General features: G+C 50.7%; 1 protein-coding gene across 2 annotated transcripts in view; it reads left to right on the top strand.

The window, feature by feature from the left end:
- Positions 1 to 25936, top strand: part of LOC142257597 (uncharacterized) — a 1260196-nt gene that overhangs the window by 979820 nt on the left and 254440 nt on the right. The gene's annotated exons all lie outside the window — the stretch shown is intronic.

Genomic DNA, 25936 nt, shown 5'->3' with positions numbered 1-25936 from the left:
GTGTAGTGCGGGGTCTGTCACTTTCTCTCTCCCATGTGTAGTGCGGGGTCTGTCGCTCTCTCTCCTCCATGTGTAGTGCGGGGTCTGTCGCTCTCTCTCCCCCATGTGTAGTGCAATATCTGTCGCTCTCTTTCCGCCATGCGTAGTGCGGGGTCTGTCGCTCTCTCTCCTCCATGTGTAGTGCGGGGTCTGTCTCTCTCTCTACTTCATGTGTAGTGAGAAGTCTTTCGCTCTCTCCCCCATGTGTAGTGCGAAGGCTGTTGCTCTCTCTCCCTCATGTGTAGTGCGGGGTCTGTCGCTCTCTCTCCCCCATGTGTAGTGCGAAGGCTGTTGCTCTCTCTCCCTCATGTGTAGTGCGGGGTCTGTCGCTCTGTCTCTCCTCCATGTGTAGTGCGGGGTTTGTCGCTATCTCTCCCCCCCATGTGTAGTGCAGGGTATGTCGCTCTCTCTTCTCCATGTGTAGTGCGGGGACTGTCGCTCTCTCTCCCCCATGTGTAGTGTGGGGTCTGTCGCTCTCTCCCCCCATGTGTAGTGCAGGGTCTGTCGCTCTCTCTATCATGTGTAGTGTGGGGTCTGTCACTCTCTCTCCCTCATGTGTAGTGCGGGGTCTGTCGCTCTCTCTCCCCCATGTGTAGTGCGGGGTCTGTCGCTCTCTCTCCTTCATGTGTAGTGCAGGGTCTGTTGCTTTCTCCCTCATATGTAGTGCGGCGTCTGTCGCTTTCTCTCCCCCATGTGTAGTGCGGGGTCTGTCGCTCTCTCTCCCCCATGTGTAGTGCGGGGTCTGTCGCTCTCTTTCCCTCATGTGTAGTGCGGGGTCTGTCGCTCTCTCTCCCTTATATGTAGTGCGGGGTCTGTCGCTCTCTCTTCCCCATGTGTAGTGCGCGGTCTGTCACTCTCTCTCCCCCATGTGTAGTGCGGGGTCTGTCGCTCTCTCTCCCCCATGTGTAGTGCGCGGTCTGTCACTCTCTCTCCCCCATGTGTAGTGCGGGGTCTGTCACTCTCTCTCCCTCATGTGTAGTGCGGGGTCTGTCCCTCTCTCTCCCTTATATGTAGTGTGGGGTCTGTCGCTCTTTTTCCCCCATGTGTAGTGCGGGTTCTGTCGTTCTCTCTCCTCCATGTGTAGTGCGGGGTCTGTCGCTCTCTCTCCCCCATGTGTAGTGCGGGGTCTGTCGCTCTCTCTCCCCCATGTGTAGTGCAGGGTCTGTCATTTTCTTGTCCCCATGTGTAGTGCGGGGTCTGTCGCTCTCTCTCCCCCATGTGTAGTGCGGGGTCTGTCACTCTCTCTCTCCCCCATGTGAAGTGCGGGGTCTGTCACTCTCTCCCTCATGTGTAGTGCGGGGTCTGTCGATCTCTCTCTCCCACATGTTTAGTGCGGGGTCTGTCGCTCTCTCTCCCTCATGTGTAGTGCGGGGTCTGTCGCTCTCTCTCCCCCATGTGTAGTGCGGGGTCTGTCGCTCTCTCTCCCTCATGTGTAGTGCGGGGTCTGTCGCTCTCTCTCCCTCATGTGTAGTGCAGGGTCTATCGCTCTCTCTACCCCATGTGTAGTGTGGGGTCTATCACTCTCTCTCCCCCATGTGTAGTGCGGGGTCTATCGCTCTCTCTCCCCATGTGTAGTGCGGGATCTGTCCCTCTCTCTCCCTTATGTGTAGTGCGGGGTCTGTCGCTCTCTCGCCCCCATGTGCAGTGCGGGGTCTGTCGCTCTCTCTCCCCCATGTGTAGTGCGGGGTCTGTCGCTCTCTCCCTTATGTGTAGTGTGGGGTTTGTAGCTCTCTTTCCCCCATGTGTAGTGAGGGGTCTGTCCCTCTCTCGCCCCCATGTGTAGAGCGGGGTCTGTCGCTGTCTCTCCCTCATGTGTAGTGCGGGGTCTGTCTCTCTCCCTCATGTGTAGTGCGGGATCTGTCGCTCTCTCTCCCTTATGTGTAGTGCAGGGTCTGTCGCTCTCTCGCCCCCATGTGTAGTGCGGGATCTGTCGCTCTCTCTCCCTTATGTGTAGTGCAGGGTCTGTCGCTCTCTCGCCCCCATGTGTAGTGCAGGGTCTGTCGCTCTCTCTCCCCCATGTGTAGTGCGGGGTCTGTCTCTCTCTCTCCCTCATGTGTAGTGCGGGGTCTGTCGCTCTCTCTCCCTTATGTGTAGTGCAGGGTCTGTCGCTCTCTCGCCCCCATGTGTAGTGCGGGGTCTGTCGCTCTCTCGCCCCCATGTGTAGTGCGGGGTCTGTCGCTCTCTCTCACTCATGTGTAGTGCGGGGTCTGTCTCTCTCTCTCCCTCATGTGTAGTGCGGGGTCTGTCGCTCTCTCTCCCTCATGTGTAGTGCGGGGTCTGTCGCTCTATCCCTCATGTGTAGTGCGGGGTCTGTCGCTCTCTCTCCCTCATGTGTAGTGAGGGGTCTGTCGCTCTCTCACCCCCATGTGTAGTGCGGGGTCTGTCGCTCTCTTGCCCCCATGTGTAGTGCGGAGTCTGTCACTCTCTCTCCCCATGTGTAGTGCGGGGTCTGTCGCTCTCTCTCCTCCATGTGTAGTGCGGGGTCTGTCGCTTTCTCCCTCATGTGTAGTGCGGGGTCTGTCGCTCTCTTTCCCTCATGTGTAGTGAGGGGTCTGTCGTTCTCTCTCCCTCATGTGTAGTGCGGGGTCTGTCGCTCTCTCTCCCCCTCATGTGTAGTGCGGGGTCTGTCGCTCTCTCTCTCCCTTATATGTAGTGCGCGGTCTGTCGCTCTCTCTCCCCCCATGTGTAGTGCGGGGTCTGTCGCTCTCTCTCCCCCATGAGTAGTGCGGGGTCTGTCGCTCTCTCTCCCCCATGTGTAGTGCGGGGTCTGTCACTCTCTCTCCCCCATGAGTAGTGCGGGGTCTGTCGCTCTCTTTCCCCCATGTGTAGTGCGGGTTCTGTTGCTCTCTTTTCTCCATGTTTAGTGCGGGGTCTGTCGCTCTCTCTCCCCCATGTGTAGTGCGGGGTCTGTCGCTCTCCCCCATGTGTAGTGCAGGGTTTGTCGTTTTCTTGCCCCCATGTGTAGTGCGGGGTCTGTTGCTCTCTCTCCCCATGTGTGCTGCAGGGTCTGTCACTCTCTCTCTCCCCCATGTGTAGTGCGGGGTCTGTCGCTTTCTCTCTCCCATGTGTAGTGCGGGGTCTGTCGCTCTCTCTCCCCCATGTGTAGTGTGGGGTCTGTCACTCTCTCCCTCATGTGTAGTGCGGGGTCTGTCGCTTTCTCTCCCCCATGTGTAGTGCGGGGTCTGTCGCTCTCTCTCCCTCATGTGTAGTGCGGGGTCTATCACTCTCTCTCCCCCATGTGTAGTGCGGGGTCTATCGCTCTCTCTCCCCATGTGTAGTGCGGGGTCTGTCCCTCTCTCTCCCTTATGTGTAGTGCGGGATCTGTCCCTCTCTCTCCCTCATGTGTAGTGCAGGGTCTTTCGCTCTCTCTCCTCCATGTGTAGTGCGGGGTCTGTCGCTCTCTCTCCCCCATGTGTAGTGCGGGGTCTGTCGCTCCCCCCTCATGTGTAGTGCGGGGTCTGTCGCTCTCTCCCTCATGTGTAGTGCGGGATCTGTCCCTCTCTCTCCCTCATGTGTAGTGCGGGGTCTGTCGCTCTCTCTCTCTCCCTCATGTGTAGTGTGGGGTCTGTCGCTCTCTCTCCCCATTTGTAGTGCGGGGTCTGTCGCTCTCTCTCCTCCATGTGTAGTGCAGGATCTGTCGCTCTCTCTACCCCATGCGTAGTGCGGGGTCTGTCGCTCTCTCCTCCATATGTATTGCGGGGTCTGTCGCTCTCTCTCCTCCATATGTATTGCGGGGTCTGTCGCTCTCTCTCCCCCATGTGTAGTGCGGGGTCTGTCGCTCTCTCTCCCCCATGTGTAGTGCGGGGTCTGTTGCTCTCCCCCCATGTGTAGTGCGGGGTCTGTCACTCTCTCTCCCTCATGTGTAGTGCGGGGTCTGTCGCTCTCGCTCCCTCATGTGTAGTGTGGGGTCTGTCGCTCTCGCTCCCTCATGTGTAGTGCGGGGTCTGTCACTCTCTCTCCCCCCCATGTGTAGTGCGGGGTCTGTCGCTCTCTCTCCTCCATGTGTAGTGCAGGGTCTGTCGCTCTCTCTCCCCCATGTGTAGTGCGGAGTCTGTCGCTCTCTCTCCCTCATGTGTAGTGTGGGCTCTGTCGCTCTCTCTCCCTCATGTGTAGTGCGGGGTCTGTCGTTCTCTCTCCCTCATGTGTAGTGTGGGGTCTGTCGCTCTCTACCCCCCATGTGTAGTGCGGGGTCTGTCACTTTCTCTCTCCCTCATGTGTAGTGCGGGGTCTGTCGCTCTCTCTCCCCCATGTGTAGTGCGGGATCTGTCGCTCTCTCTCCCCCATGTGTAGTGCGGGGTCTGTCGCTCTCTCTCCTCCATGTGTAGTGCAATATCTGTCGCTCTCTTTCCGCCATGCGTAGTGCGGGGTCTGTCGCTCTCTCTACTTCATGTGTAGTGAGAAGTCTTTCGCTCTCTCCCCCATGTGTAGTGCGAAGGCTGTTGCTCTCTCTCCCTCATGTGTAGTGCGGGGTCTGTCGCTCTCTCTTCTCCATGTGTAGTGCAGGGTCTGTCGCACTCTCTCCCCCATGTGTAGAGCGGGGTCTGTCACTCTGTCTCTCCTCCATGTGTAGTGCGGGGTTTGTCGCTATCTCTCCCCCCCATGTGTAGTGCAGGGTATGTCGCTCTCTCTTCTCCATGTGTAGTGCGGGGACTGTCGCTCTCTCTCCCCCATGTGTAGTGTGGGGTCTGTCGCTCTCTCCCCCCCATGTATAGTGCAGGGTCTGTCGCTCTCTCTATCATGTGCAGTGCGGGGTCTGTCGCTCTCTCTCCCCCCATGTGTAGTGCGGGGTCTGTCGCTCTCTCTCCTCCATGTGTAGTGCGGGGTCTGTCGCTCTCTCTCCTTCATGTGTAGTGCGGGGTCTGTTGCTTTCTCCCTCATATGTAGTGCGGCGTCTGTCGCTTTCTCTCCCCCATGTGTAGTGCGGGGTCTGTCGCTCTCTCTCCCCCATGTGTAGTGCGGGGTCTGTCGCTCTCTCTTCCCCCTTGTGTAGTGCGGGGTCTGTCGCTCTCTCTCCCCCATGTGTAGTGCGCGGTCTGTCACTCTCTCTCCCCCATGTGTAGTGCGGGGTCTGTCACTCTCTCTCCCCCATGTGTAGTGCGGGGTCTGTCCCTCTCTCTCCCTTATATGTAGTGTGGGGTCTGTCGCTCTTTTTCCCCCATGTGTAGTGCGGGTTCTGTCGTTCTCTCTCCTCCATGTGTAGTGCGGGGTCTGTCGCTCTCTCTCCCCCATGTGTAGTGCGGGGTCTGTCGCTCTCTCTCCCCCATGTGTAGTGCAGGGTCTGTCATTTTCTTGTCCCCATGTGTAGTGCGGGGTCTGTCGCTCTCTCTCCCCCATGTGTAGTGCGGGGTCTGTCACTCTCTCTCTCCCCCATGTGAAGTGCGGGGTCTGTCACTCTCTCCCTCATGTGTAGTGCGGGGTCTGTCGATCTCTCTCTCCCCCATGTGTAGTGCGGGGTCTGTCACTCTCTCTCTCCCCCATGTGAAGTGCGGGGTCTGTCACTCTCTCCCTCATGTGTAGTGCGGGGTCTGTCGATCTCTCTCTCCCCCATGTGTAGTGCGGGGTCTGTCACTCTCTCCCTCATGTGTAGTGCGGGGTCTGTCACTCTCTCCCTCATGTGTAGTGCGGGGTCTGTCGATCTCTCTCTCCCCCATGTGTAGTGCGGGGCCTGTCTCTCTCTCTCCCCCATGTGTAGTGCGGGGTCTGTCACTCTCTCCCTCATGTGTAGTGCGGGGTCTGTCGATCTCTCTCTCCCACATGTGTAGTGCAGGGTCTGTCGCTCTCTCTCTATCCCACATGTGTAGTGCAGGGTCTATCGCTCTCTCTACCCCATGTGTAGTGTGGGGTCTATCACTCTCTCTCCCCCATGTGTAGTGCGGGGTCTATCGCTCTCTCTCCCCATGTGTAGTGCGGGATCTGTCCCTCTCTCTCCCTCATGTGTAGTGTGGGGTCTGTCGCTCTCTCCCTTATGTGTAGTGTGGGGTTTGTAGCTCTCTTTCCCCCATGTGTAGTGAGGGGTCTGTCCCTCTCTCGCCCCCATGTGTAGAGCGGGGTCTGTCGCTGTCTCTCCCTCATGTGTAGTGCGGGGTCTGTCGCTCTCTCTCCCTCATGTGTAGTGCGGGGTCTGTCGCTCTCTCTCCCTTATGTGTAGTGCAGGGTCTGTCGCTCTCTCGCCCCCATGTGTAGTGCGGGGTCTGTCGCTCTCTCTCACTCATGTGTAGTGCGGGGTCTGTCGCTCTCTCGCCCCCATGTGTAGTGCGGGATCTGTCGCTCTATCCCTCATGTGTAGTGCGGGGTCTGTCGCTCTCTTTCCCCCATGTGTAGTGAGGGGTCTGTCGCTCTCTCACCCCCATGTGTAGTGCGGGGTCTGTCGCTCTCTTGCCCCCATGTGTAGTGCGGGGTCTGTCACTCTCTCTCCCCATGTGTAGTGCGGGGTCTGTCGCTCTCTCTCCTCCATGTGTAGTGCGGGGTCTGTCGCTTTCTACCTCATGTGTAGTGCGGGGTCTGTCGCTCTCTCTCCCACATGTGTAGTGCAGGGTCTGTCGCTCTCTCTCTATCCCACATGTGTAGTGCAGGGTCTATCGCTCTCTCTACCCCATGTGTAGTGTGGGGTCTGTCGCTCTCTCTCTCCCTCATGTGTAGTGCGGGGTCTATCGCTCTCTCTCCCCATGTGTAGTGCGGGATCTGTCCCTCTCTCTCCCTCATGTGTAGTGCGGGGTCTGTCGCTCTCTCCCTTATGTGTAGTGTGGGGTTTGTAGCTCTCTTTCCCCCATGTGTAGTGAGGGGTCTGTCCCTCTCTCACCCCCATGTGTAGAGCGGGGTCTGTCGCTGTCTCTCCCTCATGTGTAGTGCGGGGTCTGTCGCTCTCTCTCCCTCATGTGTAGTGCGGGGTCTGTCGCTCTCTCTCCCTTATGTGTAGTGCAGGGTCTGTCGCTCTCTCGCCCCCATGTGTAGTGCGGGGTCTGTCGCTCTCTCTCCCCCTCATGTGTAGTGCGGGGTCTGTCGCTCTCTCTCACTCATGTGTAGTGCGGGGTCTGTCGCTCTCTCGCCCCCATGTGTAGTGCGGGGTCTGTCGCTCTATCCCTCATGTGTAGTGCGGGGTCTGTCGCTCTCTTTCCCCCATGTGTAGTGAGGGGTCTGTCGCTCTCTCACCCCCATGTGTAGTGCGGGGTCTGTCGCTCTCTTGCCCCCATGTGTAGTGCGGAGTCTGTCACTCTCTCTCCCCATGTGTAGTGCGGGGTCTGTCGCTCTCTCTCCTCCATATGTAGTGCGGGGTCTGTCGCTTTCTCCCTCATGTGTAGTGCGGGGTCTGTCGCTCTCTTTCCCTCATGTGTAGTGAGGGGTCTGTCGTTCTCTCTCCCTCATGTGTAGTGCGGGGTCTGTCGCTCTCTCTCCCCCTCATGTGTAGTGCGGGGTCTGTCGCTCTCTCTCCCTTATATGTAGTGCGCGGTCTGTCGCTCTCTCTCCCCCCATGTGTAGTGCGGGGTCTGTCGCTCTCTCTCCCCCATGAGTAGTGCGGGGTCTGTCGCTCTCTCTCCCCCATGTGTAGTGCGGGGTCTGTCACTCTCTCTCCCCCATGTGAAGTGCGGGGTTTGTTGCTCTCTCTCCCTTATATGTAGTGTGGGGTCTGTCGCTCTCTTTCCCCCATGTGTAGTGCGGGTTCTGTTGCTCTCTTTTCTCCATGTGTAGTGCGGGGTCTGTCGCTCTCTCTCCCCCATGTGTAGTGCGGGGTCTGTCGCTCTCCCCCATGTGTAGTGCAGGGTCTGTCGTTTTCTTGCCCCCATGTGTAGTGCGGGGTCTGTTGCTCTCTCTCCCCATGTGTACTGCAGGGTCTGTCACTCTCTCTCTCCCCCATGTGTAGTGCGGGGTCTGTCGCTCTCTCTCCCCCATGTGTAGTGTGGGGTCTGTCACTCTCTCCCTCATGTGTAGTGCGGGGTCTGTCGATCTCTCTCTCCCACATGTTTAGTGCGGGTCTGTCGATCTCTCTCCCACATGTGTAATGCAGGGTCTATCGCTCTCTCTCCCCCTCATGTGTAGTGCGGGGTCTGTCGCTCTCTCTCTCCCTCATGTGTAGTGCGGGGTCTGTCGCTCTCTCTCCCTCATGTGTAGTGTGGGGTCTATCGCTCTCTCTTCCCCATGTGTAGTGCGGGATCTGTCGCTCTCTCTCCCCATGTGTAGTGCGGGATCTGTCCCTCTCTCTCCCTCATGTGTAGTGTGGGGTCTGTCGCTCTCTTTCCCCCATGTGTAGTGAGGGGTCTGTCTCTCTCTCGCCCCCAAGTGTAGTGCGGGGTCTGTCGCTCTCTCTCCCTCATGTGTAGTGTGGGGTCTGTCGCTCTCTCTCCCTTATGTGTAGTGTGGGGTCTGTCGCTCTCTCGCCCCCATGTGTAGTGCGGGGTCTGTCGCTCTCTCTCCCTCATGTGTAGTGCGGGGTCTGTCGCTCTCTCGCCCCCATGTGTAGTGCGGGGTCTGTCGCTCTCTCTCCCTGATGTGTAGTGCGGGGTCTGTCGCTCTCTTTCCCCCATGTGTACTGAGGGGTCTGTCGCTCTCTCACCCCCATGTGTAGTGCAGGGTCTGTCGCTCTCTCGCCCCCATGTGTAGTGCGGAGTCTGTCACTCTCTCTCCCCCACGTGTAGTGCGGGATCTGTCGCTCTCTCTCCCCCATGTGTAGTGCGGGGTCTGTCGCTCTCTCTCCCCCATGTGTAATGTGGGGTCTGTCACTCTCTTTCCCCCATGTGTAGTGCGGGGTCTGTCGCTCTCTCTCCTCCATGTGTAGTGGGGGGTCTGTCGCTCTCTCTCCCCCATGTGTAGTGCAGGGTCTGTCGTTCTCTTGCCTCCATGTGTAGTGCGGGGTCTGTCGCTCTCTCTCCCCCATGTGTAGTGCAGGGTCTGTCGTTCTCTTGCCTCCATGTGTAGTGCGGGGTCTGTCGCTCTCTCTCCCCCATGTGTACTGCAGGGTCTGTCACTCTCTCTCTCCCCCATGTGTAGTGCGGGGTCTGTCGCTCTCTCTCTCTCCCATGTGTAGTGCGGGGTCTGTCACTCTCTCCCCCATGTGTAGTGCGGGGTCTGTCGATCTCTCTCCCCCATGTTTAGTGCGGGGTCTGTCGCTCTCTCTTCCCCATGTGTAGTGCGGGGTCTGTCGCTCTCTCTCTCCCCCATGTGTAGTGCGGGGTCTATCGCTCTCTCTCCCCCATATGTAGTGCGGGGTCTGTCGCTCTCTTTCCCCCATGTGTAGTGAGGGGTCTGCCGCTCTCTCGCCCCCATGTGTAGTGTGGGGTCTGTCGCTCTCTCTCCCTCATGTGTAGTGCGGGGTCTGTTGCTCTCTCTCCCCCATGTGTAGTGAGGGGTCTGTCGCTCTCTCTCCCCCATGCGTAGTGCGGGGTCTGTCACTCTCTCTCCCTTATGTGTAGTGCGGGGTCTGTCACTCTCCCCCATGTGTAGTGCGGGGTCTGTCACTCGCTTTCCCTTATGTGTAGTGTGGGGTCTGTCGCTCTCTCTCCCTCATGTGTAGTGCGGGGTCCGTCGCTCTCTCTCCCCCATGTGTAGTGCGGGGTCTGTCGCTCTCTCTCCCTCATGTGTAAGGTGGGGTCTTTCGCTTCCTTTCCCCAATGTGTAGTGAGGGGTCTGTCACTCTCCGTTATGTGTAGTGCGGGGTCTGTCGCTTTCTTGGGCCTTGTAAATAACCCGCATCTACCTTCTTGTTACTCCTCCACTAGGACTGTAACGCCTCTGGAGAGGTTGGTTGGAGGAAGCGCCTGCGGTGGAGAGTCGGCCGAGGCCCAGTTACCAGCAAAACTGGTGGCTAACCTCCTGGTCAGGGGTTCCGGACCGTGGAACTCTTGGGGTGGACTGACGGGTAAGGGACTTTTACCCGGACATTCTGGACTCCCACAGGAACTCGGGACGGTGTGACACCTGTGACTAGCGGTAGCACTGAGGTAGGGTGCAGGTGTTTTGGGTGGCGGGTGAAAGGAAAGAAGGAGATGATGTTTTTCTTGTTCCTTGCAACGTTTAAGTGATGTGCCTCCCTTATTGGACGAAAAGTTTTAAAATGTTTTTCCAATGTTTATGCTTGTTACATTTTCTAATTGCAGAAGCTGAAAAATAAACGTCAATGGCCGGACAGCCCGAGGACGGGCTGTATTCAACCAAGGGGGAGTGTGGTGCCCTGGCAAAACCAGGTAGTCACAGAAGTACCCTCCTTGATACCACCAAAACCCACACCCAGGTACAATACATAGCCATTAAAGCCTAGCCACCCCCTCATGATAATAAGGACAAACCAGTGGGCGGGATGAGGCAGATGAGAATGCCCACCTAGGGGTCCTGAGGTGTCAGGGGCGGGAACACGACAGTTTTGAAGTAGAGACAAGTTTGAGCAGTAGTTTAAGCTGACAGTTGAAGGAGAGTGAAAGTTGAAGTCTGACAGTGAAGTGGAGTCAGGGGTAGGGGCCCCTGGACTACCTGGCTAGGTGGCAGACAGTAAACAGGGCCACAGGCGACAGATCCGGTCGCGGAAGACCTTAAGTGGACCGGGGCGGGGTTGTAGCCCGACAGTGGGAATCCGGTCCGGAGGCCGTGCAAAGACGGGATTCTTGGACCCTAGAATGAGGAAGGTTGCATGCCCCCTTGTTAATCAACCAGCAGAGGACGAGATTTCAGGCCTTATTCTCCAGAAGCCCAGAGAGCGAAACGGAAGCCCAACGCGGGGGATAGGGTGTCCGTCAGAACCCACAGAAATCTCAAGGTTCAGATTTCGCGGGCCACAGCTCCCAAACATACACAGTACCAGGAGTGGACTTCCCCGTTCCATGTGGAGTCGTCCCACAGAAGACACAAACACAGAGTGCAGGAGGAAGGGACCCCTGTTTGCTACACCCGGGTGTGGGACCCAAATACACCTACCAAAGGCGACCAGTCACTGGCAACTTGGTTTACCACTTGACTTGTGTGTGAATACTGAACTGTGAGTACACTATTGATCCCCAGTCCAACCCGGCATGCCACCTCCAGCAGCCATTACTCCTTTGTACCAAAAAGGGCCCCGGGACTACACCTCCCCTACCCGTGGATGGGATCCCATCTTGCTGCCCCGCTCCATCAGCCCCGGGCGCCCCATCACCAGGCAGCAGCGGTGTCACCATCCCTCACCTCAACCCACGAGTGGCGTCACCAACACATCAATCCCCTGTAAATATCCCCTTCCGACGGTTGTGAGGACGGATGGCTGTGCGAGCCCGGGTCTGGTCACCACTCGAGCCGCAGCAGCGAACCCGGATCCGAGCGGCCCCAGAAGTGGCAGCGGCCCTCGCCCGCAACACATATATATATATATATATATATGTCAGAGTACATTTACAGGTAAGTTATGGCTCACAAGCAGGCACACAGATGTATCAATTACCTTGGGGTTGAGAATTTGGCCTATGCAGGGGGGTACTGTGTGGGGCCAGGGACGTTTCAGGTATCCTCCACTACATGAATGAAGCATGTGACCACCAGAAGAAATACAAAGCACAGACCCCTGCACCTAACTTTTATCTTTTCTGTCTTGGGCTCATACGGCCCCCCCTCGTGACATGATCATGGCTGGGAATTCCCTTCCCCACTACTGGCTGAGAATAATCTGTTATATTTCCCAGCATAACTCCGCTTCTGAGCGTCTCACCTGGAAGATATGACCATCATTTTTATTGTTGATAATTGCTCTCCGTTTTGATAGGAAATATGAGATTTCTGCGGATTCCTGTGGCCAGTTATTTATTCTGGCTGTTCCACACATCGCACGATTAATATGAAATATGCGTGGCGTACGCCTTTTTGTTCTGAAGTCATTAATATAAACATTGTGGTCGTAAGGTGTGCAGCATTTTTTCATAATTCCTCTATGACTTCTCAGACTAACCGTCTCTAACAGCTCCTGGGGGGTCTGTCATAGGATCCTCTGGGTATAATGGAATCTGTCACCCTACTAGGGCCTGTGTTAAACGGGAAGGGGAGATAGCTGTTCACACGTGAGAGCAGGATGAAAGTGGGAACAGGAGAATGCTTTTCACATGTGGGAGCAGGACGAAAGAGTTCTTCCATGGAACAAAAGGGTGAGGGACTAATTAAGGAAGGAACCATGAATGGGACAATTTCTGGCCATATTCCATAACCTCTACACAGTCATAACTCTCATATCTCAGCAAAATCGTCACAGCGGTGTACCCCCCAGTGCTGTATACTCCCTAGTGTGTGTACCCCCCTCATGCTCTGTTCCCCCTAGTACTGTGTTACTGTGTGTACCCCCTAGTACTGTGTTTATCCCCCCTCATGCTGTGCACCCTCTAATACTGTGTGTACCCCCCAGTGCTGTGTACCCCCTCGGCGTTGTGTAACCCGCCACTGCTGTCCATGCTCCCTGGTGTCTATGCTCCGCCAGTGCTGTCTACACCACCTAATGTTGTCCCTACTGCCACCAGTGCCACCTAATGCAGTCCATGCTAACGTCAGTGCTGTCCATTCCCCCTTATACAGTCCGTGCTCCCCAGAGCTGTGTGCCACCCATCAATACTGTGCACCCCCCAGTGCTCTGTACTTGCCACTGCTGTCTGTACCCTCCCACTCCTGTCTATGCCCCCCAGTGCAGTCCGTGCACTCCTGATGATGTCTATGCTCCCCCAGTCCAGTCTGTGCCTCCCTAGTGCTGCCACCTAATGCTGTTCGTGCTACCGCCAGTGTTGTCGGTACCTCCATCAGTGCTGTTCGTGCCGCCACCAGTGCTGTCCATACCCCCCCTGCTGATTTCTGTGCCCCAGCATTTCCTGTGATGTATACAACCCCAGCCCCTCCTGTGATGTAGATGCCCCAGCCTCTCTTGTAGCCTTTCATATGATGTGTATGCCCCAGCCCCTCCTGTGATGTACATGCCCCAGCCTCTCCTGTGCTGTGTATGCCTAGCCTCTCCTGTGATGTGTATGCCCCAGCCTCTCCAGTGATGTGTATGCCCCAGTCTCTCCTGTGATGTGTATGCCCTCAGCCTCTCCTGTGATGTATATGCCCCAGCCCCTCCTGTGATGTATATGCTCCCAGTCTCTCCTGTGATGTGTACTCCCAGTCTCTCCTGTAATTTATGTGCCTCAGCGTCTCCTGTGATGTGTACATGCCTCCAGCCTCTCCTGTGATGTGTACATGCCCCCAGCCTCTCCAGACTGAGACAAACCTGGAAAAGCAATTGTGAGAAACAAAATGATCAATATCACCTAATATCACAACCGCACCAAAGAGAAGCAGCTCCAGCCACCACAGTAGAGGTGAGTTAATCAATTGTTTGACCAAATATAGCCGCGTAATTTTCAAGTTGATAATTTTGTGCAGCCCCCGATGGCTGTGGATGGATGTTTATTGCATTAAATGCAACAGTTGCAATTTACTTTATATAGGTTGTATGGTGAGGAAACTTAAAGTGCGGTTTAATAAACATATTAGAGATATCTGTAATTCACAAGGTACTGTCATTACTACCAGACACCTTTCAGCTGCATCCAAACATTTTGTTTTACATCATAACTGCAATACTGATTCCTTGCGTGTTTTTGGTCTAGAAAAAGAGAAAGTTTCTCCTCGTGGTGGTGATATCCAACATCAGGTTCTCACAAGTGAGGCTTTTTGGATATTTAATTTGGGAACCAGAATACCCAATGGTCTTAATCTGAGACGAGATGTCATGTTTATTATTATTAAATTATGGTAGATAATGTTTGCATGTATTTTTCGCCTATTGAGAGTTTTTATTTGTTTTTTACATATATATACACTTTATATGTTTGTATATGGTTTTTATTGTTCATTGTATTTGATGTTTTGGTTTGTATGTGTTTTTGCTTTTTTTTCCTTTTTTTGCATATTATCTACCCTGTGACAGCACATGTGTTTCATTAATTACACCCACTCCTCCCATTGGTGGGAAGGAGTTTAAAAGCTTATGGGTAATGTCTACTCACTTAGGCTTGACAAAGAACGCAGGTAGCGTTCGAAACGCATTGCCGCACCTGGGCTCCTCATCCTGTCCATTTTTGTAATGAAAAGAATTTTTTACAATTTTCCACAATAAAGTTTGTATGAGATTTTATTATATTCCGGAAGCTGGATTTTTTCTTCTTCAACGGCATTCCTGCACCTTCAGAGTGTATCCTTGCATGCCGGATTTTGCCATAGCTGAGCTGGATCAATCTTCTACTCTTTAACAGTCAATACCTCCTGTTTAGTGGCAGGCTGATTAATAATGTCGAAATCCAACTTATCAATAACAGGAAGATGTAATTTTTCTAAAAAGGTGTTAATCAACTAATCCACTGTGAAGTAGGCTGAAATTGATTGGGATTATATAAATCCAAGTAGTAGCTGCAAAAGCCTCAGCAATGTCACCAGGATGTTTGCATATTGAACCCGACTTGTTGTTAATCGCCAGAATTCTCGTTTTTTGTCTATCTTGTTTCAGCCCCTGCAACATCAATTTACTCGGTTTATTAATAGAGTGATAAAAACGTGTCTTACTAGCTAGTTGCACCTGACGGAACTCTCCAGCCAAGCAAGATCTCAATTGAAACCGCAGCTCCATTAGTTGTGAGTGAAACCTTTCGATTGGTCGTAAAATCTGGAGGAAACATGCATGCAAAGATGAGGAAACATGCATGCAAAGATGAGGAAACATGCATGCCAGGATGAGGAAAACATGCATGCCAGAATGGAGAAAACATGCATGCCAGGATGGGGAAAACATACATGGCAGGATGGAGGAAACATGCATGCCAAGATGAGGAAAACATGCATGCCAGGATGAGGAAAACATGCACGACAGGATGGGGAAAACATGCATGCCAGAATGGGGAACAATGTATGCCAGGATGGAGGAAACATGCATGCCAGGATGAGGAAACATGCATACCAGGATGGGGAAAACATGCACGACAGGATGGAGGAAACATGCCACGATAGGGTACATTTACCAGGAAGGGGAACATTTACCAGGAAGGGGAGCATGCTAGGAAGGGGGACATTTAGCTGGATGGGGGTACATTTACCTGGATGGGGGTAAATTAACCAGGATTGGGAACATTTACCAGGAATGGGGTACATCCCAGGATGGGGTACATTTACCAGGATGGAGGACATTTACCAGGATGGAGGACATTTACCAGGATCAGGTATATTTACCAGGATGGGGCCATGATAGGGACAAATATACCAGAATGTAGGAAATATATATCAGGATGGGGGACATGTTTACCAGGAAGTGGCCCAGGAAGGGGGACATAACCACACAATGAAGGGGAGGGTAGCAACTCGTACGTCTTTATGGGATTTCAAGATGTTCAGACTTTGAAATCTAGATGTGGATTACAGGGTGACATCTGATTGCATTCCAGGCTAAAATCTCTAATATGCTGCAATTTTTTCCAGAAAGATCAATCCAACTGCTGTGTCTGGAAAGGGCTCAGCTTCAATGTGTGGTAAGCATGCATGAGCGTGATGCCCCCTGCTGAAGAGAAGAGAAGACTGCAAAGGTAAGGTTACAATCAATTATTTACATAATAGGATTGGTTGGCACTTCGGAAAAAATATTGGGTTTAGGGCTACAGTTTGGGCACTCGGCCTGTAAAAGGTTCGCCATGACTGGGCTAGGCAATGTGTTATGATCTGGAACCATGGAAGACCACCACAAATCATTGGTAGAAGGTGACAAGAGCATTGGCAACTAATCTGGCTGCCATCCCCTTACCAACCATCACAACTAGAAGTAGCCGAGGGGTGAACTAACATCCTGTGAACCGCGAACCCAGCCGGAGAACTAACTATCCTAAAGGTAGGAAAGATGAATAACTCTCTGCCTCAGAAAATAGACAAGAATAGCAAGCCCCCCACAATAAAAGACTCCGGTGATATAGGAAAAACACAATACACAGATAGATGACAGGATTAGCAAAAGGTGAGGCCCCCACTGACTAAAATAGGAAAGGACAGGAAAGGGACTGATGGTGGCCAGAGAAAAACCCTGCAAAATACCAACTTCCTGATAGTACAAAAAGGCCTTCAGATCGCACGATCTGAACTCCGTCCTATACCAGGTGCCCTTGTCATACCAATGAACAGAAAACAAGAATCATAACAAATTCAACAAGCCACAAACACATGGACCCAAAGGAGCTATACTCCACACAGAACTGCAGGGAGTTCCCCAGCAAAGACTAAAGGCCCAGTCACACTAAACAACTTACCAGCGATTCCAACAATGATACAACCTGATAGGGATCGCTGGTAAGTTGCTAGGAGGTCGCTGGTGAGATGTCACACCAAGCGACGCTCCAGCGATCCCACCAGCAACCTGACCTGGCAGGGATCGCTGGAGCGTCGTGGAAGCATGCTGCGCTTGGTAACTAAGGTAAATATCAGGTAACCAACCCGATATTTACCTTGATTACCAGCGCACACCGCTTAGCGCTGGCTCCCTGCACACCTAGCTACAGTACACATGGGGTTAATTACCCAATGTGTACTGCAGCTAGCCAGCTACATGTGCAGAGAGCAGGGAGCCGCGCACACTGCTTAGTGCTGGCTCCCTGCTCTCCTAGCTACAGTACACATGGGGTTAATTACCCGATGTGTACTGCAGCTACGTGTGCAGAGAGCAGGGAGCCGGCACTGACAGCTGAGAGCGGCGGACGCTGGTAACGAAGGTAAATATCGGGTAACCAAGGTAAGGGCTTCTTGGTTACCCGATGTTTACCGTGGTTACCAGCGTCCGCAGAAGCCGGCTCCTGCTGCCTGCACATTTAGTTGTTGCTCTGTCGCTGTCACACACAGCGATGTGTGCTTCACAGCGGGAGAGCAACAACTAAAAAATGGCCCAGGACATTCAACAACAACCATCGACCGCACAGCAGGGGCCAGGTTGTTGCTGGATGTAACACCAAGCAACATCGCTAGCAAGTTGTGCATCAGCAGCGATGTTGCTAGCGATGTTGCTTAGTGTGACGGTACCTTAAGGGGAAAAATTCCTGCATGCAAAAAAACTGAAAACAACTACAGCAAATGACAAACCCAGATAAGCAAAAGAACCAGACAATAAATAAAGAGCAAGCACTTATCTGGGGTAGATGTGGTGTGGAGCAGGATGAAGCAAGCTGGTGATACAAAGAACAAATGACATCCGGCACCGCCTGCAATCAGACTAGGATTTAAATAAGCAGAGAGTTAGCAAAGGAAACGCCCATAGCACAACACACCTGGTCCAAGTCCAAACCATTCCTGGCCACCAGAGGGAGCCTCCAAGCAGCCAAAACATAACTAACATTCAAAACAGCAATGGGAGTATGCAATGGGATGTCGCTAGCGTTCGCACCCTCCCCCATCGTTTGTGCGTCACGGGCAAATCGTTGCCCATGGCGGACAAACTCACTGCTACCCGTCACACATACTTACCTTCCTAACGATGTCGCTGTGCCAGGCGAACAGCCTCCTTTCTAAGGGGGCGGTTCATGTGGCGTCACAGCGACATCACACGGCAGGCGTCCAATTGAAGCAGAGGGGCAAAGAGCAGCCGCAGGAAAGTCACGCCCCCCTCGTTGCCGGTGGACGCAGGTACGGTGTTGTTCATCGTTCGTGGAGTGTCACACGTAGCGATGTGTGCTGCCTCAGGAACAATGAACAACCTGCGTCCAGAACAAGGAACGATATTTCGGAAGTGTACGACGTGTCAACGATCAACGATTTGGTGAGTATTTTACATAGTTAGCGGTTGCTCGTATGTGTCACACGCAACAATATTGCTAACGAGGCTGGATGAGCGTCACGAATTCCGTGACCCCAACGACATCTCGTTAGCGATGTCGTTGTGTGTAAAGCCCCCTTTTGAATTAAATCAATTCTGCAAAAGATTGGTGTGAATGAGAATAAAATGTGTACTCCCTAGACGTTGTATTCAGGCAGCGGAAAACATCCAATAACTCCTCCGTTGCCAGCCAAGAATATGAAGTCTGGAATCTAAGTCTAGTAGTAGAAGTGGAGTCAACTAACTTATTTGGGTTTTTTCTTTTACAACTGGCATGAGTCTGTTTAGAAAAGGGATCTGGCCAGTATTAGGTGCATAAAGAGTAACAAGAGTGTAAAGAACGTTATTAATTTTACATACCAGAATAATATATCGACCAGAACCATCCTCATGCTTATCTATAAGTTCAAAGGACACCGAGTCTCTAACCAATAGGACAACTCCCGCCTTTTTCTTTTTGCCATATGAAAAGAATTTATGGGGAAAATGTTTATTCTCAAATCTAGGGATAGTATCTCTTTTAAATTTGGTTTCCTGAACACCTATGATGTCCAATTTACTTTCAGTTAGATATTTCCAAAGCATGAATCTGCGCTGAGTGTCGTCAACAAAAAGGATAAGTCAGGTTAACAAAAATACTGAATGCAAACATATGAAACATAGCAGTCTCTGAAACAAAGAGCATCCTGGAGAAAAAATAAAACCTGTAAAGGAGGGAAATAAAAGGTAAACAGCACACACAAAAAAAATGTTAAAGTCACTATAAGTGAAACAGTAAATATCACCATCTTCTTAGCCTCTTCTATCCAGATGGAGTTACAAATCCTCGATTGTCAAGGAAAACTCCTATGGGAACAGAGTCAATAGGCCAAAGTCCTGCCATACTCTCTCTTGGTAATGTTTGCCATTATAACTTTTGTGACAACCCTTGGTGCTACCGCCAACTCGAATGGAAGGGCTTTGTACTAAAAATGATTGATCCTCCCATTCATGAGCAGAGCTACTCTGAGGAAACTTTGAAACCACACATCTTTGGGTACATCCTTTAAGTTTAGAACTGCCATGTGACAATTCAGGAACAGAGCTTTTACTGTGATTTCATAGACAACATCTTGAAAGTCTGCATCTGTAAATAGTTGTTCATGCTGTTTCGATTTATTATTGTACGGAAAGTGTTGTCATTTAAAACAAAAAAAGGGGGGGGAGTAACCCCCTCTTATTGTGCAGGAACTTAAAAGAGGTCCGTCTTCGGTGCCAGACTCTGTACTTCTGCCTCTAAAGCCAACTGTTCCCTAGCAAGGCTCTTCGAGGTGTAAGGACAAACCTGTGCAGGGGGCAGGGGTGTCTTACAAAATGGTAGCCTCAGGTCTGATCTTATGAGGTCAAGTATCTGTTTGAGGAGATCCTTTCCCAGGCACGAAGGAAAAAGGAAAGTCTTTCTCCTACCTGGTGGGATACGTCATTGGAAGGGGAGGACTTCTTATTATCTTGGGAAGGGCCTCTGAGCATGAAACCTATCCCAGCTTTCTTTTGGTCAGACCAACTGCTCTGGTCTCTAGGAGGACCTTTCTGGCTATATCTCTTCTCTCAAAGGATCTTTTAAATGTAGGAAAGAACAACCCGGAAAGCCCTTTCTGTTGCCTGCCTTCTCCAAAATGTCGTCCAGAACTAAAGAAAAATTCCCCTTGAGACGGAATTGAGCAGACCTTTGATTTTCCTTGCATGTCACCTGGCCAACACTTTAACCACAGGGCTCTTGTGGCGGCATTAGATAAGGCCACTGATATAGCTGCTAGTCTTGTTGAGTCACAAGAGGCATAAGAGAGAAAGGTTGCTGCTTCATGCATAAGGCCGGGGTCACACTTGCGTGTGACTCATGAAAGTGTCAGATCGCTATGCCCAAACCGGCTGCGGCTCTCCTGACAGAAGTGGGTAAGCATCATAGAAATACATACAGCGGAGCCGCTCCTGGCAGAAGAGAAGCCGGCCGGTCCGGGCAGTGCGATCCGATACTCACACAAGTCACACGCAAGTGTGACTCCAGCCTTAGGAATTTAGGACAGGATGTTCTCTCTAGGTACTTTTACTTTAAGCTGGTCCTCTTACTGATCCAACCAGACTGCAAGGGATCTAGCAGTGCAGCTTGCTGCTATTGCTGGTCTCAAGGCCCCGGAGAGGATTCCCAGGAATTTTTGAGAAAATGGTCGGCCTTTCTGGCTAGAGGATCTTTAAGAGATCTCGTGTCTTCAAAGGGCAACGAAAACATTTTAGATGCCTACACTGCTGACGCACATAGTTTTGGGGCCTTGTCCCAGTATGAAAAAACAGCTTCTTCAAATGGATATTTCCTTTTGAACGCTGAGCGAATAGAGCCCCTCTTATAGATTTTACTCAAGTCACTTGAAATCAGGGCCTGCACATTATCAATAACGAGGAAAGCACGTCACTTCTTTTGCTCCAGGCCCCCAAAAATAACATCCTGTGCAGAACGCTGAGCTTTCTCCTGAAATGCCCATGGTGGACCTGACAGCTTTTACAAGCCTACTTGTATTTGCTATAGGAAAACACTGTTGTCCCCCTGTGTCACTATCTGATGTCAAGGAAGAAAAGGAATCCAAGAATGCACACTCGCCTTCCGACTTGTCTGACTCCTCAGAATAGGGGAAGAATGCCTGGATCTTTTAAGACTATCCTTTCCTCTGCGTGACAGGAAGTTCAGGGAGCTCCTAGTGTTGAGGAGAGCCATTAGATCAAATACTGAATTTACCTTTGTATGCAGAGGATTGTGAGAAGTGTGTTCAATGAAATCGATTTTCTATAGATAAGCCAGGTTTTCAGATATAACTAAGATGGCCACCGATGACATAACAGACACTACCATCAGCATGGATCCACCAGATGATGACAGACCCTCCCATCGGCATCACCATGGATCCATCCAATAACGTCATAGACCCGCCCACCAATCAGCTCATGGACTAACACATTATTCAACCCACTGACCAATGGACACATTCAAGTGTGCTCGCTGTAGAGCCGTCCTAGGTTATATAAAGGCATGCTCTTGAATAAATCAGGCAGTTCTGAGCCACCTCTGACCGAGGAAAGATGAATATCCGACTGTGTGTCTGATGTCATTTGTCAAGCATGCACTCGATCCACACCAATTAGGCCAGGCAGTAGGCAACACGTGATCTCTGATTAAGAGTTCACCCTAACACTAGCCTTTGCCCTAATAATAAATCTTAAGTCACAAGCAAACCCGGGGGTTTCCTCACACAGGGTCTGCTCTATATATCCTTGGCAGAGTGTCTTTGGCCAGCAATTGGCTAGCTCCTGCCTACAGAGAGCGCACTCCTTGTGTTTGGATTTTGATGTACACTTCCTAGGTTTCTCCTGTATCTACAATGACAAGAAGAAGCACAAAGACCTCTTCACAAAGTGAACTTGCACAAAGATCACTTACCATTCAGATGTAAAGAGAGGGTACTGGATCAGGAGGAGGAATAATATCGCCTGACAAGCCTCCCCTGGAGTTTTGTTTTCTATTGGGTCTGCTAAAACTATGGCTTTGCGGGGTGGATCTGGTGACACTCCTCCCAGAGCGTTTCCCCCCAGACCCAGTGCCACTGCTGTCCCAACGTTGCTGAAGCTGCTGCAAGGTCTTCTGCCACTTCTGCGAGGGATGGTCTGTAGCTCAGACATAGGATGCTGCTGCTCCTGAGCCATCCTGCTGGAGGAGTCAGACTGGAGCATACCACCAATCCAGCAGTCTCCCATTTTTATATATGCAGGGCGCTCGACAGTCCTCTTCAGCATGCCTCCCAGTCCACCAGGCTTAAGGGTGCTGACATTATTGGTCCTGCCGCATCATCAGGGAGCACCGCTGGATACTCCCTGCATTCGCAGACCGATGACACATGGTGGTTGTTTCCAGACAAGATGATGACGAAGAACATGCCCGCACACAAGAGAAGCCTCCTGAGCCTGCTGTGGCACTTCCAAAAGAGCTGCCTGTCCTGACCGACCAGGGCTGAGTAAGCTCCAACTTCTATTTCAACCACCGTTCTTCATCCAATGGTTTCTAATTAAAGGACAGGAAACAAACTGATGTGGGGAGAGGTATCACCCTTTTTATTCTTTATGTTTCCTGTCTTTGAAGGGTGGATCCCCTCTCTTGTGGTGCTGTCATGGGCGCTTGAAAAAAAGACAATGCGGTGCTATATCTTAGTGTAGTAGGTAGTTAGTATACTTATAGCGAAGAGTGAAGAATTTTGCTCTCACCTAGGAGTAGTACATACATGTGAATCAAAAAGCCATTCCAGGAGTTCCAATGTGCTGCAGGAAAATCCTCCAGTGGGGATCCAAACAGAGGAAATGCTCCAGAAAAATAGATTGGTAATAGCGTCTCTGTCTCCAATGGCAATGTAGTAGTGGATTAAGGGAGATCAATATCCCAGATTTCAATAAAAATAATTAAAACTAAGAAGATACAATGCAATGCATTTCGGCTGGGAACCAGCCTTCTTCAGGCGTATAACCAGAGCTGTGGAGTCGGAGTTGTACTCAGCGTCCATTTTGGTGGAGTCAGTCAGTATAAAATAGACCGCAAATATTTCAAAAGACTGACCTGCACATCCTACAAGTGTGTATAGGTGCCAGCTGAAAAAACCTAGCAAATACAAAATGGATACAGCCGCACACTAAATGCCATCAATGTATAAGGGAACTCTGGTACTGCATTACTGCTATATGAAAAAAATGAGATTTTTAGTTTATGAATTGGCCAATGCATGTAAGCCCGGAAACCAAACGGCAAGGTAAATCTCAATATTCCGGGTCCCTAACTAAAATGCCACTATCTAGGTTAAAACATCCATGTCTGGGCAGCTAGACTAAAAATCTAACTTGAAATGCCACTATCTGGACTAACCTCCATGTCTGGGCAGCTAGGACTCCTGGTATAAGGATTGTGAACACAGCCTGGTGTATAGGGCGGAGTGCTCAGTCAGAAAAAAACTCACTGCAAATATTTCAAAAGACTGACCTGCACATCCTACAAGTGTGTATAGGTGCCAGCTGAAAAAACCTAGCAAATACAAAATCTCATTTTTTCATATAGCAGTAATGCAGTACCAGAGTTCCCTTATACATTGATGGCATTTAGTGTGCGGCTGTATCCATTTTGTATTTGCTAGGTTTTTTCAGCTGGCACCTATACACACTTGTAGGATGTGCAGGTCAGTCTTTTGAAATATTTGCAGTGAGTTTTTTTCTGACTGAGCACTCCGCCCTATAAACCAGGCTGTGTTCACAATCCTTATACCAGGAGTCCTAGCTGCCCAGACATGGAGGTTAGTCCAGATAGTGGCATTTCAAGTTAGATTTTTAGTCTAGCTGCCCAGACATGGATGTTTTAACCTAGATAGTGGCATTTTAGTAAGGGACCCGGAATATTGAGATTTACCTTGCCGTTTGGTTTCCGGGCTTACATGCATTGGCCAATTCATAAACTTTAAATCTCATTTTTTCATATAGCAGTAATGCAGTACCAGAGTTCCCTTATACATTGATAGCATTTAGTGTGCGGCTGTATCCATTTTGTATTTGCTAGGTTTTTTTCAGCTGGCACCTATACACACTTGTAGGATGTGCAGGTCAGTCTTTTGAAATATTTGCAGTGAGTTTTTTTCTGACTGAGCACTCCGCCCTATAAACCAGGCTGTGTTCACAATCCTTATACCAGGAGTCCTAGCTGCCCAGACATGGAGGTTAGTCCAGATAGTGGCATTTCAAGTTAGATTTTTAGTCTAGCTGCCCAGACATGGATGTTTTAACCTAGATAGTGGCATTTTAGTTAGGGACCCGGAATATTGAGATTTACCTTGCCGTTTGGTTTCCGGGCTTACATGCATTGGCCAATTCATAAACTTTAAATCTCATTTTTTCATATAGCAGTAATGCAGTACGAGAGTTCCCTTATACATTGATGGCATTTAGTGTGCGGCTGTATCCATTTTGTATTTGCTAGGTTTTTTCAGCTGGCACCTATACACACTTGTAGGATGTGCAGGTCAGTCTTTTGAAATATTTGCAGTGAGTTTTTTTCTGACTGAGCACTCCGCCCTATAAACCAGGCTGTGTTCACAATCCTTATACCAGGAGTCCTAGCTGCCCAGACTTGGAGGTTAGTACAGATAGTGGCATTTCAAGTTAGATTTTTAGTCTACCTGCCCAGACATGAATGTTTTAACCTAGATAGTGGCATTTTAGTTAGGGACCCGGAATATTGAGATTTACCTTGCCGTTTGGTTTCCGGGCTTACATGCATTGGCCAATTCATAAACTAAAAATCTCATTTTTTCATATAGCAGTAATGCAGTACCAGAGTTCCCTTATACATTGATGGCATTTAGTGTGCGGCTGTATCCATTTAGTATAAAATAGACCGACTCCTAAAATATATAATAAATTGAGTACAGCGGTTCAATGCAGAATGTGATGAATATTTTTTCATACGTTTTTGAGAAAGTTATGAAAAGTCCTATAAATGTCTGTTCTATTTCTCACCAAAGAATCTAGGTTTTTAGTTGAGATGAATCTGTGCTGCACTTCTGCTACATGATATAAGTACATATTGAAGCTCCTCTTCTACAGATAAGGGTAAAAACAAAGACACAAAGAATGCCCAATCATCTCAAACTGCTAGAGACTCTAGAGTGAACAGGAAAGTAGGATTAAGGTAAGTACTTCCTACAGCAAGTCTAAACTTTCAATGAACAGCAAAATAATCCTTTAGAATGAGATGATCTTGTCGAAGCAGCTTCACATCTCTCTCCTATTTATCACATGCGCTGTGTTGTGCACACGCTGCAGCTGGAAATAAGAGACAGTTTGCAAGAAGGACATGCTGCAACTCTGATTGGCAAAGTGAGGAAATTGGTTATTTCTACAAGAATCCCTAAAATTGACTCCATCTTGAAGAGACGTGCCGGAAAAGGAGTAATTGTCGATCAAATCACTCGGTGAGGCAGCACTTATTTAATGATTGAGCGATTGCTTGAGCTGAAACCCTTTCTTATAGACATGGCCAACCCTCAGGTATCACTAAATGAAGACCAATTCACAGAGGAGGAAGGAATTGCTTCATCACCCATTTACAATGACTACAAAATTACAAGATGATGATTTAGCGCCCGGCATTTTCATAAAGAAGTGGGAGAACTTGCTATTTTGCCCATCCCAAAAAGGAGATTTAATCGCAGATGGCATTGCTGCTTCAATGAAAGGGAGAGAGACACTGCTATTAGAAAATGAAATTCTTCTAGCAGCTATGTACGTGGATCCAAGTCATCGTGTATTGTTAGATGATCACCAGCTTATTAAAGGAAAAGAAGCTTTGACAGAGGTAGCAGTTAGGCCGGCGTCACACAGTACGATCTATCATACGATTGCACAAGCGATCGTACCCGCCCCCGTCGTTTGTGCGTCACGGGCAATTAGTTGCCCGTGTCGCACAAAGTTGTTAACCCCCGGTCACACGCACTTACCTCCCGGACGATGTCACTGTGGGTGGCGAACATCCTCTTCCTGAAGAAGGAGGGACGTTCGGCGTCACAGCGACGCCACACAGTTGCCGCCCAATAGAAGCGGAGGGGAGGAGATGAGCGGGACGTAACATCCCGCCCACCTCCTTCCTTCCTCATTGCCGGCGGGAGGCAGGTAAGCTGTATTCGTCGTTCCTGAGGTGTCACACGGAGCGATGTGTGCTGCCTCAGGAACGACGAACAACCTGCATCCAGGAATGTGACCGATATTTTGAAAATGAACGACGTGTCAACGAGCAACGATAAGGTGAGTATTTTTGCTCGTTAACAGTCGCTCGTAGCTGTCACATGCTACGATATGTCAAACGATGCCGGCTGTGCGTCACGGAATCCGTGACCCTGACGACATATCGCCCGATACATCGTAGCGTGTAACGGGGCCTTTAGGATGAGTGGACTACAGGACTGCCAAGAGCAAGAGAACTTGAATACCATATCTTCAGCCTCATCAGATGAGGAGTGTAAATTTGAAAAGTGATCATGA

This window comes from Anomaloglossus baeobatrachus, chromosome 1, assembly GCF_048569485.1.
Source record: "Anomaloglossus baeobatrachus isolate aAnoBae1 chromosome 1, aAnoBae1.hap1, whole genome shotgun sequence".
Classification (NCBI taxonomy): Eukaryota; Metazoa; Chordata; class Amphibia; order Anura; family Aromobatidae; genus Anomaloglossus; species Anomaloglossus baeobatrachus.
This window is presented reverse-complemented; position numbering and strand designations above follow the sequence as displayed.